Source organism: Mustela nivalis, assembly GCF_964662115.1.
Source record: "Mustela nivalis genome assembly, chromosome: 7".
In the NCBI taxonomy this organism is placed as follows: domain Eukaryota; kingdom Metazoa; phylum Chordata; class Mammalia; order Carnivora; family Mustelidae; genus Mustela; species Mustela nivalis.
In genome coordinates, this window is record NC_139026.1 from 138,237,042 (window position 1) to 138,254,519 (window position 17,478).

General features: G+C 40.4%; 1 protein-coding gene across 1 annotated transcript in view; it reads right to left on the minus strand.

Annotated features, from left to right (window-relative positions):
• Nucleotides 1-17,478, minus strand: part of CELF2 (CUGBP Elav-like family member 2) — an 815,373-nt gene that overhangs the window by 606,074 nt on the left and 191,821 nt on the right. Inside the window, exon 2 of the mRNA XM_082738883.1 lies at nucleotides 9,091-9,129. The gene's annotated coding sequence lies outside the window, so the exon portion shown is untranslated. The remainder of the gene's footprint in view (nucleotides 1-9,090; nucleotides 9,130-17,478) is intronic.

The window sequence follows — 17,478 nt, forward strand, 5'->3', positions numbered from 1 at the left end:
TTCTAACATATTTTATCAAAAAATCTCTATGAGGAAAGTAAAGGCATTTCATTTTGAAAATAATTAAGATATATGTATGTATGTCCATACATATTACTTTATAGCAAGATCTATATCTCGCTATAGTAACAGTAATAGTAGTAGTAGTTATCTACTATGGTATTAGTGTGAATATATATATGTATATATATTCTAAGGTAATATATATATATAGTGTATAGTATATATAACATAGTGTATATAGCACATAATATATATACACTATAGCATGCATCTCATACATAACATAGCATGCACATAGCATATACACTGTATATGTACTAATTCACTAGTATATAATTATATATTATATATATATAATGGATATATAAATTTACCCCCATATTACATGTATTTACAAAGAGCCACACTGTAGGCTAGTTGCAAAGACAGATATCATTACTGACTTATGTAATCAATAATGATGGTTAAGATAGTGTTGACTCTCTGTGCGTGTTGTTGAAAAGCCCGACTCTAGACAACCCTTCCTTCCATGCTTGTGTGTGCAAAAATGTCTCTTCTGCTATTTACTTATGACAATAAATAAATGGGGGCTTTGAGAAGTCTTTCATTGCTGATTTTTCTATAAACTGGAAGGGAATGAAACAGTAGTGAGTCAGGAAACAGTTCAGCCCAAAATGTGTTTTTTGCACTGGCACATTATTGAACCAGAGCCCGAGCCTACAGTTTATTGAGGATGCCGCTCTGCTATTTGGATGATTATCCTGAAAACTAATGGATCATTTTAAGAAAGTACAGGGTTTCTCCATTTCAGGCACATGGGATTAGGGGGGGGGGAACACAATGAAAAAAGAAAGTTATGTGTGTTTCATTTACTTTGCATCACGGATTTTGCTCAGTACTTCTGTATTTTTTTAAAAGATTTATTATTTTAGAGAGAGAGAGCCCATGAGGAGGAGGGGCAGAGAGAGAGAGAGAGGAAGGGAGAGAGAATCTCAAGCAGACCCACACTGATCGCAGAGCCTGATGCAGGGCTCTATCTCATGACTCTGAGATCATGACCTGAGCAGAAACCAAGAGTTGGACACTTAATTGACTGCCCCACCCAGGTGCCCCAGCATGGTCACATGTTTTATCTCTTTTAACTCTTCCCATGTGGTGAGAGACCTAGGCATTGTTAGTGACATCTTATAGCAGAAAAGTCAGTTAACTTGCGTAACATCACTGGAATAGCCCAATTTTGGGAATAGTTCTACCACTCTTAGCTACATGAATCTATTCCATTGGCTTACAATCTTCTCCTGAAGCTCTTTTTCCAGTTAAAGGGTATATTTCACAATAGACTTACTGTCTTATGAGTTTCTAGGGTCTAGGAAATGAAATGGCTGGTATCATGTCAGGGCTTGTGGTTACCATGCCAGCCTCAGGATTGCCTACAGAGCTGGTCTGTATACAGTTCCCAGGTCATAACCCTTGCCCTAACACTGCTTTGGAGCACTCTTAATGAGGTGGATGTCCTGTGGTCCCCTTTCTTTGCAATGAACAGCTATCATCCAAGAGCTGCTTTGGTAATCTATCATCAATTCTCTATACCTCTATCCCTTTGGAAACATCCTATCAACACCCACTACCATGTTGGTAACTCCCAGGTCCTGTTGGTGCTCCTGCCTTACTATTTATTAAGCCCTACAATCATTTGCTACACTCCACTTCCTCCAACACCCAGACTGGTTGCTTGCTCCTGGTGGACTGCTACTACTTCTGCCTTGTTCTAAGGCAGGTTGTCATAATAACATGTCCTAGTCACGATACCAAGCATCTTAAATATATTTGATTATCCAATCCATGAAACCACACGGTGAGACAGAAAAAAAATTTTTTTCTGAAAAAGAAACTGAGGCAGCAACAACAGAAGTTTCTTAAGGACATACCGCTTGCCGGAGGTTGAACTGATATTTTTGCCTCCAGGTGTCCTGTCTTTACCTGAACTATTGCCAACCTGTACCTACTGATGGAACACTTGACGGGGGGCAGTCCAGCATTCTTTTTTTTTTTTTCTTTTTAAAGGTTTTATTTATTTATTTGACAGACAGAGATCACAAGTAGGCAGAGAGGCAGGCAGCAATAGAAGGGAAAGCAGGCTCCCTGCTGAGCAGAGAGCCCGATGTGGGGCTCCATCCCAGGACCCTGAGATCATGACCTGAGCCGAAGGCAGAGGCTTTAACCCACTGAGCCACCCAGGCGCCCCACAGTTCAGAATTCTTGACTTACTGTTCTACTTTTATTTTGGCAAATCAGTGTATCATACATAGTGTACCGCTTTAGCACAGATATGGGTAACTCATGTTAAATAATACCCATTGACACTTTTAATAAAACAGACTAGAAAGACAGGGGACATACCTGTCCTGCATAACTCAAGCCTCAGATGTAAAGGACTTTCAGAGTGGAGTGCCTTATACTCTGGGGGTGACATGTGCCACTCAGACATGGTCATGAGCCAGTCAAGTCAAGTTACCAGAGTTACAAGGTTCTGGAAATTTCAAGAGTGAGGTCAGAGTATCTTCTCTCATGGAGGAAATCCATATAGTCTCAGAGGGTAATGAAGAAGAGGAGACAATTCCAAATTTGGAGGAATGATAGAAAAAGAGACTGTAGTAGTGACTAGAGACCACAGGCCCTAGCAAATGTGAGTGTATATCACAGCCCCTGGTTCCCAGGGCTAATCACTATTTAAACCTCATTCTCAAGCCTATCTACTCTGACTCCTGCCATGGGACTTTGTCTGGTGCTTGGATTATTACCAACCTGGGACATATTTTCTGTGGGATTTCACATTTGATTCTAATCATATTTGATTGGATTGGATTTTAAATTCAGTAGAAAAACGTCATATGTATGTATATAGAGATAATTTTGTCATAATATATGTATTTCAATGAATCTATAGCATAATGTGGAACTGCTTTCACTTCTGTTTAAAATCTTTGGCTGAATATAGGGTTTCTTTGCAGATGTTGGGAAAAACACTCAACTATTTGTTAATCCCAGGTCTTTGGCCAATCTGTCTTGTGCCATGGTGATTCCTATGGCTTTCTTGGGTGTTTGCATAAGAGCAAATTCATTGCATAAAACCATCCTTGAGCAACGTTTGTTAATATCTTTAGCCGCTGTGTCCAAAAGCATTTCACAGTAATATGAAGTATATGCAAACACTAGTTTCAGTTTTTCACATTATGATTTTATACTTTTTTTGGACCCAATATATAGCAAAAATGATAAAAGATTATGGCACCCCAAAAGCATATCATTCATGTTCTTACAACCAATTATATCATCATGGATAAGTCTTAAGGTGTTGATTCAATTGTTAGGGAAGCTAGATGCTACAAACTTTGTACAGGTGCTGTGAATACTTTAGTTGTCAGGAAGGAAGCGCCCTGGACTTTCTCTGTCCTGGACAAGCAGCAAGTTTCCTATTGGTTTAGTTCATTGTTGTATAAAGTCACCAGTAAATGTGGGAATACAGTGATGCACAGACAGGAAGAGTCTGGGGAGGATCTGGGCAGCATAGGAGACATCAACAGATGATCTATTGGCATCTTCTCTTTCTGAGTGTGGCCATTGGGATGGCATCTTTGAAATATCATGGCGTTGCTTCAGTGTTCCCTGTGTGGAAAAGCAGTTCAGATCTGTTCTTAAAGAAGCATTTTATCTCCTACCTCACAGGATTCTGTAGCATAGGGTCACTTGATAATCCCATGCTGAAGTTACAGGCCCCACAGAACAATTAGTGCTTCTGCTGCTATATGGAAATGAAAGACATGCAGGTAAAATACCTTCCAATAAAAAACTCTGGTGTGGCCATGAGAAAGCAAATTTTCACAGCTCAGAGAGTTTTGACAAATGTGTTCACGAGTGTCAGAAATGTGGCAGCCCCAGGGGCCCTTGCCGGGAATATGTGGCTTAGAAAGAACAGCTGTAGAAGTTTTAGATGCCGGCATCAGAAGTTAGAATGGAAGCAAAGATTCTGTTGTCTGGTCCTTTGAAAACGCCCTTTTGGCAGAAAGTTCCAGACATGCTGGCTCTTCCGATCACTTCTTTCCCTCCTGCTTCAGGGAGTGAATTGCCAGGGGCTTGGGGAGTAAAGATGTGAGGGTAAGAGAAATGATGTAGCTGTTGCATGCCAGCAAGACAAATTTCAATCCCTTGAGGTCTTTTAAATGGTATTAATTCTAGAAATAAGACACAAAATTTAACCTTTTCATGCTAATAATGATTTCATAAAGAAAAACTCGTTAGTAAAGGTGACAAATATGAAGTTCTATTGAACATTTAAATTCCAGAATCTCAGTGAATGCCCCAGGGAGGTATTTACCTAGCCAATGACTTTCTGATGTTATTAAGAAGTAATTTATTCAAGAAAGTCTCCATTCATGAGTTTACATAAGAACAATATCTACTTTACAAAGGCTTGTGTTCTCAGTATAGCACATACCTAATTTACAATGACTTTTGGTTAAAATTTTCATTAGGTTGGTTCAATAGTATTTGATAATTTTAATTTAGTTTTATGAGATCCCAGGTTCCCATTTATAGGAAGAGAAAATGAATGCAGAGGAAATAAATTTTTAAAGAGCAAATTTATCTCTCAAATGAGCTCTGCTAATTTCAGCAGTAAATCTCAGGTGGAGGAAAGTTAACCTTTAGTATTTCTGTGGCAGTCCTTTTGGGCATAGACTATGGGTATCCATTAAAAAACAGCTCAGACTCACGATGCCGATATGCATAGTGATTCTGTGAGAGACTCTTTTGTGAAATGCTGAAATGGAAAAGGAGCCCCAGGGTTTAAGCATGGGGCTGAGTACAGGAAAGGAATAGTCATTCTCAGGCACAAACCAGGCCCTTGAAAACAGAACCAAAATAGATGAGAAGTGAATGCTACAGGTTCCCGAAACAAGGGTAAAGGAGAATACAATTACTAGAGGTCAGGAATTTAGGTAGAATGGCCATGATTCAAGCATTGGTTAAGAATGCGAAATCCGGGCAGACTCAGAGTCCTGGATACAAGATGAGACAGACACATCATGGGGTCTGTCACTGACAGACGGACCAGCCCTGACAATGTGATGTGGGATTTGCTCTGCTTGACTGAAAAGGGATGAGTTAACAAGAGTTTATTATACATGAGTATGAGGGCCTGCAGGTGTGCACACAAAATACACACACACAGACACAGAGAAGTTCAGGTTTTTAGCAACTAATTTTTCTGGTAAAGCTACCTGATTTAGACTTCCATGAGGGTGACTCCCAATTCCTTCCCATGTGATCTGCAAATAGCAGAGCGTGATGCAAAGTGAAACACCCCCTCCCCAACATCAACAAATTGAATGGATTAAAATTGCCAACAAGGCAGCAAGTCCAGTCTCTCACAGTATTGCCCCCATGTTGATAGAGGGATTGTAGATAAAATTCCCTGTCACATCATTCAGCAGGGGCCTGAAAATGTAGCAATGGGTCTTTTGTGGGTGCCAAAGACCACAGAAGGTAATCCAGTCCCTGCCCTGCCACTACCATTCTGAACTGGCCTCTTTCCTCTTGCTCTGCAGTGAGGGAGAGGACTGCAAAGCAATTATTCAATGAGTTCGATCAATGTAAAAACCAGGCTAGACCATTCACCTTCTACATGTCAGTTTCTGTTTACTGAAGGCTCGCTTCTGTTTATTCTCTTTACCTCATTCGTGCAAATGTCTGTGGTCTATTAAGAAATAGACTGTTTCACAGCCATTACCAGAACAGTCTTCTGTTTCATCAGTAGGCGTCCTGGGCTATAATGTCAGCCTCAGATCAGGTCAGGATTCTAATGAACATCAGCTAAGTTTTTAGTTCTTATCCCCTGAGACAGCATATAAAACCACTGAACCCAAAGTCAAAAGCCCTGTGTGTTAGTTGCATATGGACTATACAGTCTGTCTGAAAGAGTTAGCCTACCCTTCTGTTAGAGTTAGCAGTGAATCTACAGAATATATTGTGTGTGATTGTCATTGTCATTATAAGTTACAGCCCCGTATTTTATAGTATATAATGAAATGAGATGATAAAAGTGACATCAAGCTTTGGATTCTAGTGTCTAAATCACCCATTTTATTCATCATTTGGCAGCTAAATGTCTTTTAAATACTGTGCAAAGTTTTATGATTTAATGTTTGCCTAAAGAACGGAAAGAAATGTGTTAAGCTGTATTACTAAGTAGAATCAGACTCTACTACATAAAACCATCAGAAGACAGGGGTTTAATCCAGTTTCTTTTGGCCTCTGAGAAGAGGAATGCAGGGCCAAAGTCTGAGCTGGTCTATCTACCTCTGGATACCCCGTTCCCCAAGGCTCATCAAATCTATGCTATGCATCCAGCAAATGAAGAGTTTACCTGCTTTCTACTACTACATTTAACTTGTCCTGAAAATCCTTTCAAGCCCTTCTTTCCTGCTAAGAAATTGATATTTTGGTCTCTGGTGGTCACTTGTATTTAGCCTTCTGTCTTTGTTGGCTTTGCTGTGACCAAAGAGAATTCATCACTGCGTAAGAATCTTAATTCACGGTGGTTAAGAGCTCAGTGAAGCAGCTTCCAGTGCTATGAATACTAGGTGCCTGTTAGTTTTCTTGAGAGACTTTGGAGCCTATGCACCTTGTTTCTCTGATTTAGGAGCTTCAGAGCAATACATTCTATTCCTGTGATGGAAGGTGGCCTAATCTGACAAAGCACTCATTATTTGTGATTTTTACTTTACCGAACCCTCTGCCAGTTTAAAGATTTTATTTATTTATTTGACAGACAGAGATAGGCAGGCAGAGAGAGGGGGGAAGCAGGCTCCCCGCTGAGCAGAGAGCCCGATGTGGGGCTCGATCCCAGGACCCTGGGATCATGACCTGAGCCGAACGCAGAGGCTTTAACCCACTGAGCCACCTAGGTGCCCCCCTTCTGCCAGTTTAAAGAGCTTTCCACCCCCCTCCCCTCCATCATTCATATCCATGGTAAGAAACAGCTGCATCCATTCCAAACTCACTTTGTTATGACTCCAAATCCGATAAATAATCATGGTTAGCCCTCACATTCATGGAGGAGTAACCCACTTTGTATTGAGAGCCCCATGATGCTAGGGGACCTGGGATAGTCCTTTTACATCCTAGGATGTCCACCCATCTTTGGCTCATATTTAAACCATCGCAATTCTCCACTGTCAGTGCTTTCCCCCTTCACTCCAAGGCATGAATGCTAGGCAATATGCGAAAATTGTAACAGAGAATAAGTCCCCAAGACGTTATTAATTATTCCTCTAGGTGCAGGAAGTTTTTCTTTTTTGGAAGAGTAGGGGGCCGTGAAAATAGAAATCCTAAAAAGGGGTGGAAAAGGAGACCAAGAAAGAGGGAGAAGGATAAGAAACGGAAAATTCAGGGGCACCTGGGTGGCTCAGTGGGTTAAAGCCTCTGCCTTCGGCTCAGGTCATGATCCCAGGGTCCTGGGATCGAGCCCCACATCGGGCTCTCTGCTCCGCAGGGAGCCTGCCTCCTCTCCTCTCTCTCTGCCTGCTTCTCTGCCTGCTTGTGATCTCTGTCTGTCAAATAAATAAATAAAGTCTTAAAAAAAAAAAAGAAACAGAAAATTCAGATACCCTGGAGACATTCATGCCTAATGGCCTTTGCCTTTGGCTCTCTTAACAAAACTCTAGGGTTTGACAGGCTCTAAATTGTTTTTTGTCACCCTCTCAATTAGAGAGGCTAATCCTAATATTAATGAACACCGCTGAGCAATAAAATGTGTAAAATATATTTTCTCCCATAACCAAGAGATCATATATGATCCACATCACAACTCCGATCCATGTAATACATATGTATTTTAGGATTAAGTAACTTTTTCCTTTCCCATCTGTGCTCTAAATCTGTGCCATATGTCACCTAACAAGGTATTTTCCATTATTCTTTTATTCAGTTCACTGCATTTTGTTCCTCTTGTCCCTTGAAAATTAGCCTGTCTGTAATCAGAAATCACTTCCATTCACAGTTCAGTGCATCTACGGTAGATGTGGCAAATGCTTGTTTACGGGGCTGGTAATTGGATTAAAACATTGAAAAGAAACAGAAAAATGGAATGTATTGAAAACATTAAAAAACATAAGCATAAAATCAACAAAACCAAAAACAAATTAAAAAGCTCTAATGAATAAAAATGCTATTAATGGAAATCATTTATCAGTACAATGTTTCTGAATCTATGGTCCTCAGTATTCAATTGAAATGATATTTAAAAACCCAAGAGAAAAAGGAAAAGAATTCTAAATAGCTCTTCTGTGAGCATGACTTGAGAACGGTTGATTAGCTTCTGTGTATCTTCTGGGCTGTCTTGCGAAATGGACAGCGCATAAATCTTCACCAGGTATTTTGCAGGCAAGAAAGCACAGCTGTGTTAAGTCACTTAAGGAAAATTAATTATTCTTTCAAATTTGGATATTATTATTTTGATACCTGAAATCACAGAAGAGAAAAAATAGGTACGAGCTCTTTCTGCCTAAGCCTTGCTGAGTGGTATGAACAGGTCATTGTGATGCTGGCAGCCATTGGGCATAGCGTGCTGTTTTGTCAATTCAGGAGTGATAGAGTTGGAGGATCATCGACTGCTTCCAACCAAAAACTATACCCATAGGCCTAATTGTCTAAACATCCTTCCAATAACCTTATTCAAAATGTTTTTTTAAAAAGAAGCCAATGTTTCAAGGAAACGAAACAACTTGTGACGAAATAAACCAATAGTGGTATAGGACTGTGAAATCAGTTAGTCATACGAGAATGTCAATATCCAACAACAGGCAGGCTTTGATATAAATGGGATCCAAAGAGACAAAGGACCGGACTCAAGAGTAAACAAAACCCAGAAGAGAAAAATCCAAAGAGTAACCTCAGAACTGTTCATCTATCAGAAAGCATGAAAAGCAAAAATCAGATAACCAAACTCATGTGATTAAAACACCATCACTACCTTTGGCAGGTGTCTTCAGGCAGTCTCTTAAGCCTACAGAAGAGGGAAGCTCTTACCTGCTTGGCTGGGTCACTCTTTTCTTTATTCCGGTTGACCTAATGATGAAAAAAAAGAAAAGTGATTAAGTTCAGTTCTTGAATTTGGGAAAGATATTTCATGTTGACATACTTTTAAAAAAACACTTCTTTTTTTGTTAAAAAATAAAGTTGCAGTAAAAGCAATGTATAACAATTAAGCAAGATGAATTTTGAGTTATTTGCCATTATAAGTTGTTCATTGTGCTCACCGACCTAAAGTGAAAGCACAAGTGAAATTTAGTGGTGGGGGACCTCTTCAATTCTCAGAGTAAAATGATGGTGCTGCATTAATTGATTTCTAATTTCTGTCACACCTGTGCTGACAAGATTGTTACTAGAGTTTGTCTATATTACCTTGGGGATTTTGCTGTCTGACGTTTACCTTTTATTCGATCCGTATCAATTCAATCGGAGGGCAGGAAGAAGATTAGTGCCCTTCTGCCACTGAAATTCTATCTAGTGACTTAATATCAGAAATTATTGTGGGAATCTGCTTGATCTGGTTTCTTATGTTGTAAAATCTAGAACATTAGCTAGTTGTTCTAGTCCAATGCTTACTACAACCCATTTCCTATGTGTAACATCATTTTCAGTCAAGCAATACAAATTAGGTTCTAAAATGTTTTAGATGCATTATATTTTGTTTTTGTGGCTGTTAGGGGTGTAAGATTGCTGAATTAGTGAGAAATAAGGAGTATGCTAATATAAATAGAAAACCTGAACCCAGTTCTAGAAACCTTGAATCCATTGGCCTAGGCCAGGGATTGGCAAACTAGATAGAGCCCGTGGGCCAAATCCACCCTGCTGCCAGTTTTTATAGGACTCATGAGCTACAAATGGTTTTACCTTATTAAATGGTTGAAAAAATCAAAAGAAAAATAATATCTCATGGTATGTGAAAATTATACAAAATTTAAATTTCAGTTTCCATTAATAAAGTTTTACTGGAACACAGCCACACACATTTTATTTACCTGTTTTCTGTGGCTGCCTTCATTCTACAATGGCAGAGATGAGAAGCTGGAAGAGAGAGGGTATGGTCTACAAAATTTAAAACATTTAATATCTCGTCTTTTAAAAAAAAAGTATTGACCCCTGGCTTATGATGTGCTTGATTTCATCTTTGTTGACCCTAATAATTAAGGTTATTCAGTATAGATAGGTGAGTGATAGATTTTATTAAAATAAAAATGACTGTATTTCATTCTGGGGTCATCTAGCTCCCTCATTGCTGACCATGAAGGGCAGCCTCATGAGAAAATGGAGTCCTTAACCATCTGTGTAGAAAGTTCTAGGCTGGCTTCATTGCTGTACTCTAGTTACTTATCAAATCTACTTTCTACCTTTTGACAAGACTTCAAGACTCTCCTTTATATTTGATAAAAATATCTAGAACATTAACACAGTATGGAATAAATAGAACACAAAGAAGCAAAAGACAATACATAAGTATACATAAAATGATTTATATGAAGCATCTATATGATGTTCAAAAATGGAAACAAACTATATTTTTAATGAATATATATATTATATATATACACAGATAATATATATATTCATATATGTGTAGAAAAGGATTAATCTTGCTCAAAGAGAGGTCTGCCCTTTCCCCTTTCCTCTTGGTAGATAATTTATTAGCCTTTAGAATATCCTGCCTGATGAGAGTGTTATTGTTTATCAGGAGGCCAATGTGATTTACATGATTTATGGCACAGGGGGGCCTTGGATCATGGACTATCACCTCAACTTCTGGAGGAGCTGGAGATGAAGGTCAGCCCAGCAGATGATCAACCATGTTTATGTGACTAAGTTCCAATAAAAATTGGACACCAAGGCTTGGATGGGCTTCTGTGGTTGGCAAGCCTGTGTACATATTGTTCCATGGCATCTCTGGGAGAAGTAGACCCTGTTCACACAACTTCACTGGGAGGAGACCCCTGAAGGCAGTGCCCATGGAGTCTTCCTGGACCCCACTCCATGTGCTGCTTTCCTTGGCTATTTTTCCATCCTTTTACTGTGATAAACCATAGCTGTGAGTATAGCAAGGTATATAGTGAGTTCTTTATATTCTTCCAACAAATTATGGAACCTGAGGTTGGTTTGGGGGACCTGTTAGTTTAGAGCTGGTGTCAAAAGTGAGGGTGGTCTTGGCGACCCCTGAAAACTGTGTTATATACTGGGCGCCTGGATGGCTCAGTTGGTTGGACGACTGCATTCGGCTCGGGTCATGATCCTGGAGTCCCAGGATCGAGTCCCACATCGGACTCCCAGCTCCATGGGAAGTCTGCTTCTCCCTCTGACCTTCTCCTCACTCATGTTCTCTCTCACTGTCTCTCTCTCAAATAAATAAATAAAATCTTAAAAAAAAAACTGTGTTATATATACATTTTTAAAAGTTTGTCTATAAACCTACATACATATATATCACCAAAAAAATCACATTAATGGTTATTGGGGTTGGATAGTGGGCATGACAAGTGGTTTCCAGGATGTTAGCATCCCAGAATCTGATGGTGGTTAAATAGATACTAACATATTACTAATCGATATTAATGTATTATTATGTTAATATGTATAATAGAGACTGACATTCTTTAAGCTTTTCATATACATTTTATATACTCTTCTGTATTTATGATAGCTCAATACTTTTTTAAAAGAGGTAAAAACTCCCCAGGGAGCATGTTACTGTAAACACACACAGGCATCCACACACACGAGGTCCAGTGTAGGAATGAAAGTATTCATCTTCAAAAACTGTTGCCATTCTGTCCCGTCCTGAGTTTTATTACTCAAGGACTATTACCTATTTTTCACGAAAAAAGTCACTTTGTTGTTCAAGGATCAAAATCACAATTCCCATGGTCTTGCGTTGGAACATTGGTTTTAGTTTGTTTTATTTGCTATGTGCTAGAGCCTTGGAAATTCTATCCCACTTACATGTGCATCTCAGAAAGGAATGTGTGATTTCTCGCATTGACATAGTTGTAGCAGAATGAATGACCTCTGTACAGGTGAGATGAGATGACTAAATTCTTAGCAACACAGGAGAGTCATATATGATCATAAAAATGAACTACAACTTCCTCCATGAACAAGAACTGAAATTTCTTTCTCCCTTTCAGCGCCTACCCCATTTCGGGAAATATTGTGTGCCTGGGTAAATAATTTTAAACTGATTGACCACGGGGAGGATTTAAACCCATCAACACTTGGTCCCCTGTGTCCACAGAGATCCATCTGTTCCCAGTTTCTAGACTCTCTGCAACCATTGCCATGTCTACACAGCACAGGCAATACCATCATACAGAAAGACCACCATCATCTTCCATGCAGAGAAGAGTGTCTTGAAAAGAGCACAGGATTCTTTATAGTCAGATCACTGGACTTCTTTAGCAGCCGCCAAGTGCTCAGTATCTGACAAATCTGCTGGTAGCCCCCAAATAGAGATGTTTTGATATGGTAACTGGGAAAGAAATTTTGAGTATTCATTTTACTTCTTAAGCTATCACATATAACGTACTGACCCTTCAAAGGAACCTAAAAATAAATAGTTTGGAAATATTTTTGCTGGATGTTGCAGACATGACTATCTCTTATAAAATAATGAAATTATAGGTAACAAAGGCAGAAAGATTACAAAGGTTGGTGGTAACTAGTTGCATTGAATAGTCTAAATATGCCAAAATAGAGTTTTGCTCAGACCTTTATCAGTGGTCGGCTCAGACAGAGGGATACATATAGATCGAAGACAGAAACCTACTGGGTCCTCTTATAAAGTAACTGCCTCTTTGAAGTCACTCAGATCCACGGTCAGAAGTCAGTTCCTGGTAATTGCATCACCTGGCCTTCATCTGATTCCATTGTTCACGTGGCCCCAAATAATCAGGCCACGCTTATTGATTAGTGGCTTGTTCTGGCCCACTAAACAACTCAATCAAATTGACCCCATGGCAACTTGCTTCATTGTTTAGCAGAAAGCAGTTAGGTTTCCCCTAAAGTGGGGGTCAGCCATACGTGGGGCATTTGAAGCACTCAACACAAGGTTGCTTCCAAGGAAAGAACGTGGTGGTGGGAGGCAAAGCCCTGGGCAGCACTACCACGTGTTCCTGATGGTGGAGCTCAGACACGCTAAGGGAGCTTCTCATAGGTTACAGTCACAATCTGATGGAACGTTGTTGGAAATGCTGATTCCTAGGCCCCATTCCAGAGACACGGATTCTGTATTTTGCACTGGGGCCCCAGGGATATGCATTTTCAAGAACCACCCAAGTCATTCTCCTACTGATGGTCTCAAAGAAACTTAGAAAAACACTAACCCTAATATGTCAGAACCACTTCCAAGCTTCGGAAAGTGGCAGCTATAGTTCCTTCTATCGCCATGTGATTCATGTGCCTCAGACCAGGACCTTTGAGTGGCCTCACATTCTATGACCCAGTAGAAAAGGTTACATCCGATGGTCCTGTCCACAAGCCATAAGACTCATCTGGCCACTATAGAAATGGTGTTTACTTGGCTTTGTCATAATTTGGAGGACATAAAGAATGGGACCCTCTGGAAGCATCTTATTAACATCATGTAAATGTATACTCTAATGTCCCCAGAGAATAATCTTGGCAGATTTCTTTCTCCAGACTATACATTGCTAATGGTCATCATTACCTTACAGCTGTCAAATAAAACCACGAGCAGCTGGCCTGAACTGGTCTGCCTTCGTTTTTTTTTTTGGACTATATTAAAAGATTTTATATTGTTAATAAAGCGACACAATTAAAGGTTAAGTATTTAGCTCATCCAGACCTTAGAATAATGACTAATTATAAAGACAGTTGCTGTTTAATTCCCCAAATTTAAATTTGGCATTCACAGTTATTAAAAGTGTAAGAGCTAAACTATAAACAACCCATTTTATTTTTTGTCAAGTTTTAATCAGAATTCTGTTGTTTGGTAAGTGACCTGTTTTGTCTAATGCTCACAGCTGGGCTGGCCAATCAGTAAGGGTATTATTACTCTTACTGGAAACTCAAACTGGGACTGAAAGTTCACTTAATTTAATTCAACAATTGTGTGCTGAGTACGTGCTATGTTTAAAGCATGTATGAGACCCGGTCCTTGCCTGCAAGAGAATGAAATCTTAAATAAGTAGCAATAATATTATGAAAAATGTGTACGATCTCTAAGGAAAGTTCAAGTGCCTAAGGTTCAGAGGGAAAGGAAATTCTATCTTGTGAGAATAAAAGAGGTGGTATGAGCAATAGCAGAGACACGTGGGCCGTGCTGAAGAAATGCAGACCCTGGCCTGAGTGGCCTGCGTATTGCATTTTGGGAGTGACAGTAGATGACAGATGCTAATTTCAGATCAGGACCAAGATTTGCACAACCCCTTTAGAAAGAATGTGTCATGACTAGTTTGAAAATAATATCATGGGGCGCCTGGGTGGCTCAGTGGGTTAAGCCGCTGCCTTTCGGCTCAGGTCATGATCTCAGGGTCCTGGGATCAATCCCTGCATCGGGCTCTCTGCTCAGCAGGGAGCCTGCTTCCTCCTCTCTCTCTGCCTGCTTGTGATCTCTCTCTGTTAAATAAATAAAATCTTTAAAAAAAAAAAAAAAGAAAATAATATCATGTCATTGTCTGTTGCACGGTGTGGTCTGGTGGGAGCCTAAGAGATGACATTCTGTTCCCCAGCTCTGTGAACTCCCTTGTCTTCTCTGGGCCAGACAATACTTAGGAGTCCTCCTGATCTCAAAGGAACATCAGCATAATAAAAACTTTTATTGGATTAAGAGTTCACTCCTCTCAAAACAACCCCTCAAAACAACCCCTGTTATCTCTTTTGATCTGTATAGCCAACCTTTCTGGGAACTGGGGCTGACAGGTTAATCTCTAATTTTGCAGGTGAGGAAAGTAAACTGAGAGAACGAAACAGCGCATTTTCCGAGACCCCGCTGCTTTCACCGAGAAGGCCACAATTCAAACCCACATCCACAGCCACTAGAAACCACCACTAAGCTGCCTCTTTTCAGAGTGAGGAGTGAATAGGGTGAGTCACAAATATTTGGTAACAGAGACAATGTCAAAACTCCAAGAATTATAACCCAAGTAATATTCTTGTTCAAGTTTCTAGATTTTCTTACGTGCAACTTTTAGGTAAAAAAAAAAATCATTAACAGCAAAAACTAAGACTCATAGAAGGACAACACGTAAAAGTTAGTCGCAGAGCAAGTAGGATAGACATAATTGGATCAAGCAGGTATTAAGAGTCTCTGATTTAATGCAACACGTATTATGTACGCTGTTTTTGGCCCCAAATGCGTAACACAAACTTATCAGGCCTGTAAACTGCACCTTTTACTTTATTGGAAACATAACAGGGGAATGAGCTAAATGGCACCAAGAAGAAGCAACCGGTCAAATCTATCTAGAAGGCGGGGCATTCTGGTGGGACAACTTTCCTGGCTTCCTTAGCAGATGAAGGTTGCGGATTGGAGGACGGGTTGAGCGATGCTGGGATTGGCAGGAGGGACTGATTGAAAAGAGACTTGAGGAGACTCTGGGGTGCGCTCCTAACCGCAGTGATGATCTCACCGGTGACAGCGTGTGGTAAAACCAAGTTGTACATTTTGAGTACATGCAGTTTATTGTACGTCAGCTACACTGCAATAAAACCTAAACTTTTCTATACCAAAAGCTAACAGTGATCTTCTGGAGTATCATGGTCACTTCCTTATTTCAAATTCTTCAAAAAAAAATTCTTCAAAAAAAAAAAAATAAAGGGGCATCTGGGGGGCTCAGTGGGTTAAAGTCTCTGCTAAAGGCTCAGGTCATGGTCCCGGGGTTCTGGGATCGAGCCCCGCATTGGGCTCTCTGCTCCATGGAGAACCTGCTTCCTCCCCTCTCTCTGCCTGCTGCTCTGCCTGCTTGTGATCTCTGTCTGTCATATGAATAAGTAAATAATCTTAAAAATAAATAAATAAAATAACAAAAAACTGTTCAGCGCAACCGAAGATGCCCTTAAGAGAAAGTCTTGGGGCATGTGGGTGGCTCAGTCTATTAAGTGTCCAACTCCTGACTTCTGCTCTGGTCATGATCTCAGGGTCACGAGACTGAGCCCTGTGTCAGGCTTCACACTCAGTGGAGAGTCTGCTCGAGATCCTGTCACTCACTCTCCCCCAGCCCCTCCTCACTGCTCTCTCTCTCTCTCTCTCAAATAAATATTTAAAAATTAAAAAAAAAAAAAGTCTTAATGCTATAAAATAAAATAAGTAATTTGAAAACAATCCTAGGCAATACAGTTGATGGTATTGGGATGGTGTTATAGGGTGACAGATGGTAGCCACACTTGTAGGGAGCAGAGCCTAACACCCAGGCTTATCTAATTACCACACAACATCTTGTATCATCTATACTTCAATTAAAAAAAAAAACATTTAAAAATCCCCAAATCTGTTAAAAATGCTCATGGCGGAAGTGATTCACAGAACTACAGAAAGGCTCCTTCTAAGTTCTGGGTGTCTCAGTCTCTCCCTCTGGACTGGTTGGTGTTTTGCCTGGCTTGTCCGTGTCATCCTGTTGAACAGTAGAGAAAACCAACGGGCAGGCTCAGCTGCTTTGGAGAATCTGTGCCTCTTGGGGGCACGTAAGTTGGCAGTGAATGCCGTCGGAAGGACTAATGGGAGGGTGTGTCGAGAATCATGGGGTTAGGTTTCAAGGGAAAAAGCTAAAAGGAGCCCTCATTCCGAGATGCCCCGCAAAATCCCGACTGGGAAATGGTAAAATCCTGCGGGATAGGTCCCTGGAGAGCGGAGAGGCCCTTTCAATCCGCGCTCCTTCGGATTTCACCTTGTGCACTTATCCCAGGTGTCGCAGTGGATGGGGACCAATGCGCCTGCACTCACAGAGGCCCCTTTGAAAAATCACATTTGCATAAGCCCACACACTGCCGAGTGCTTAAAAGATCCATCAATAAGCACAATATTGCTCCTGCAGATAAAAATAGAAAGACGCCTTGAAATTTAGGGTACATATTCAAAAACCTCAATCATGCTTTTTAAGTTATAGGAAATGTGGCAACACCAATTTCGCTGGGGCCGGCTAGGCCCCCCCACGCGGGTGGTCTCTGCCCTGCTGAACAATGTGTCCGTTTCAATGTGCCAACACCTGCGAACCCTTGCCCAAGGCCCCAGATAACATACACTTCCGTTTATTTGGAAGAGGCTGGAGTGCATTTTGCATGTATTATTTTTTTCCAAAACAAATGCCTGTTTGATTTTTCACAGCATCCACTGATGAAGGCAGCCCCTCCAATGGAAAGCGGACCCCAGATTCTTTTCCTGTTCCCATCACGTCACTCTTTTGAAGTTCC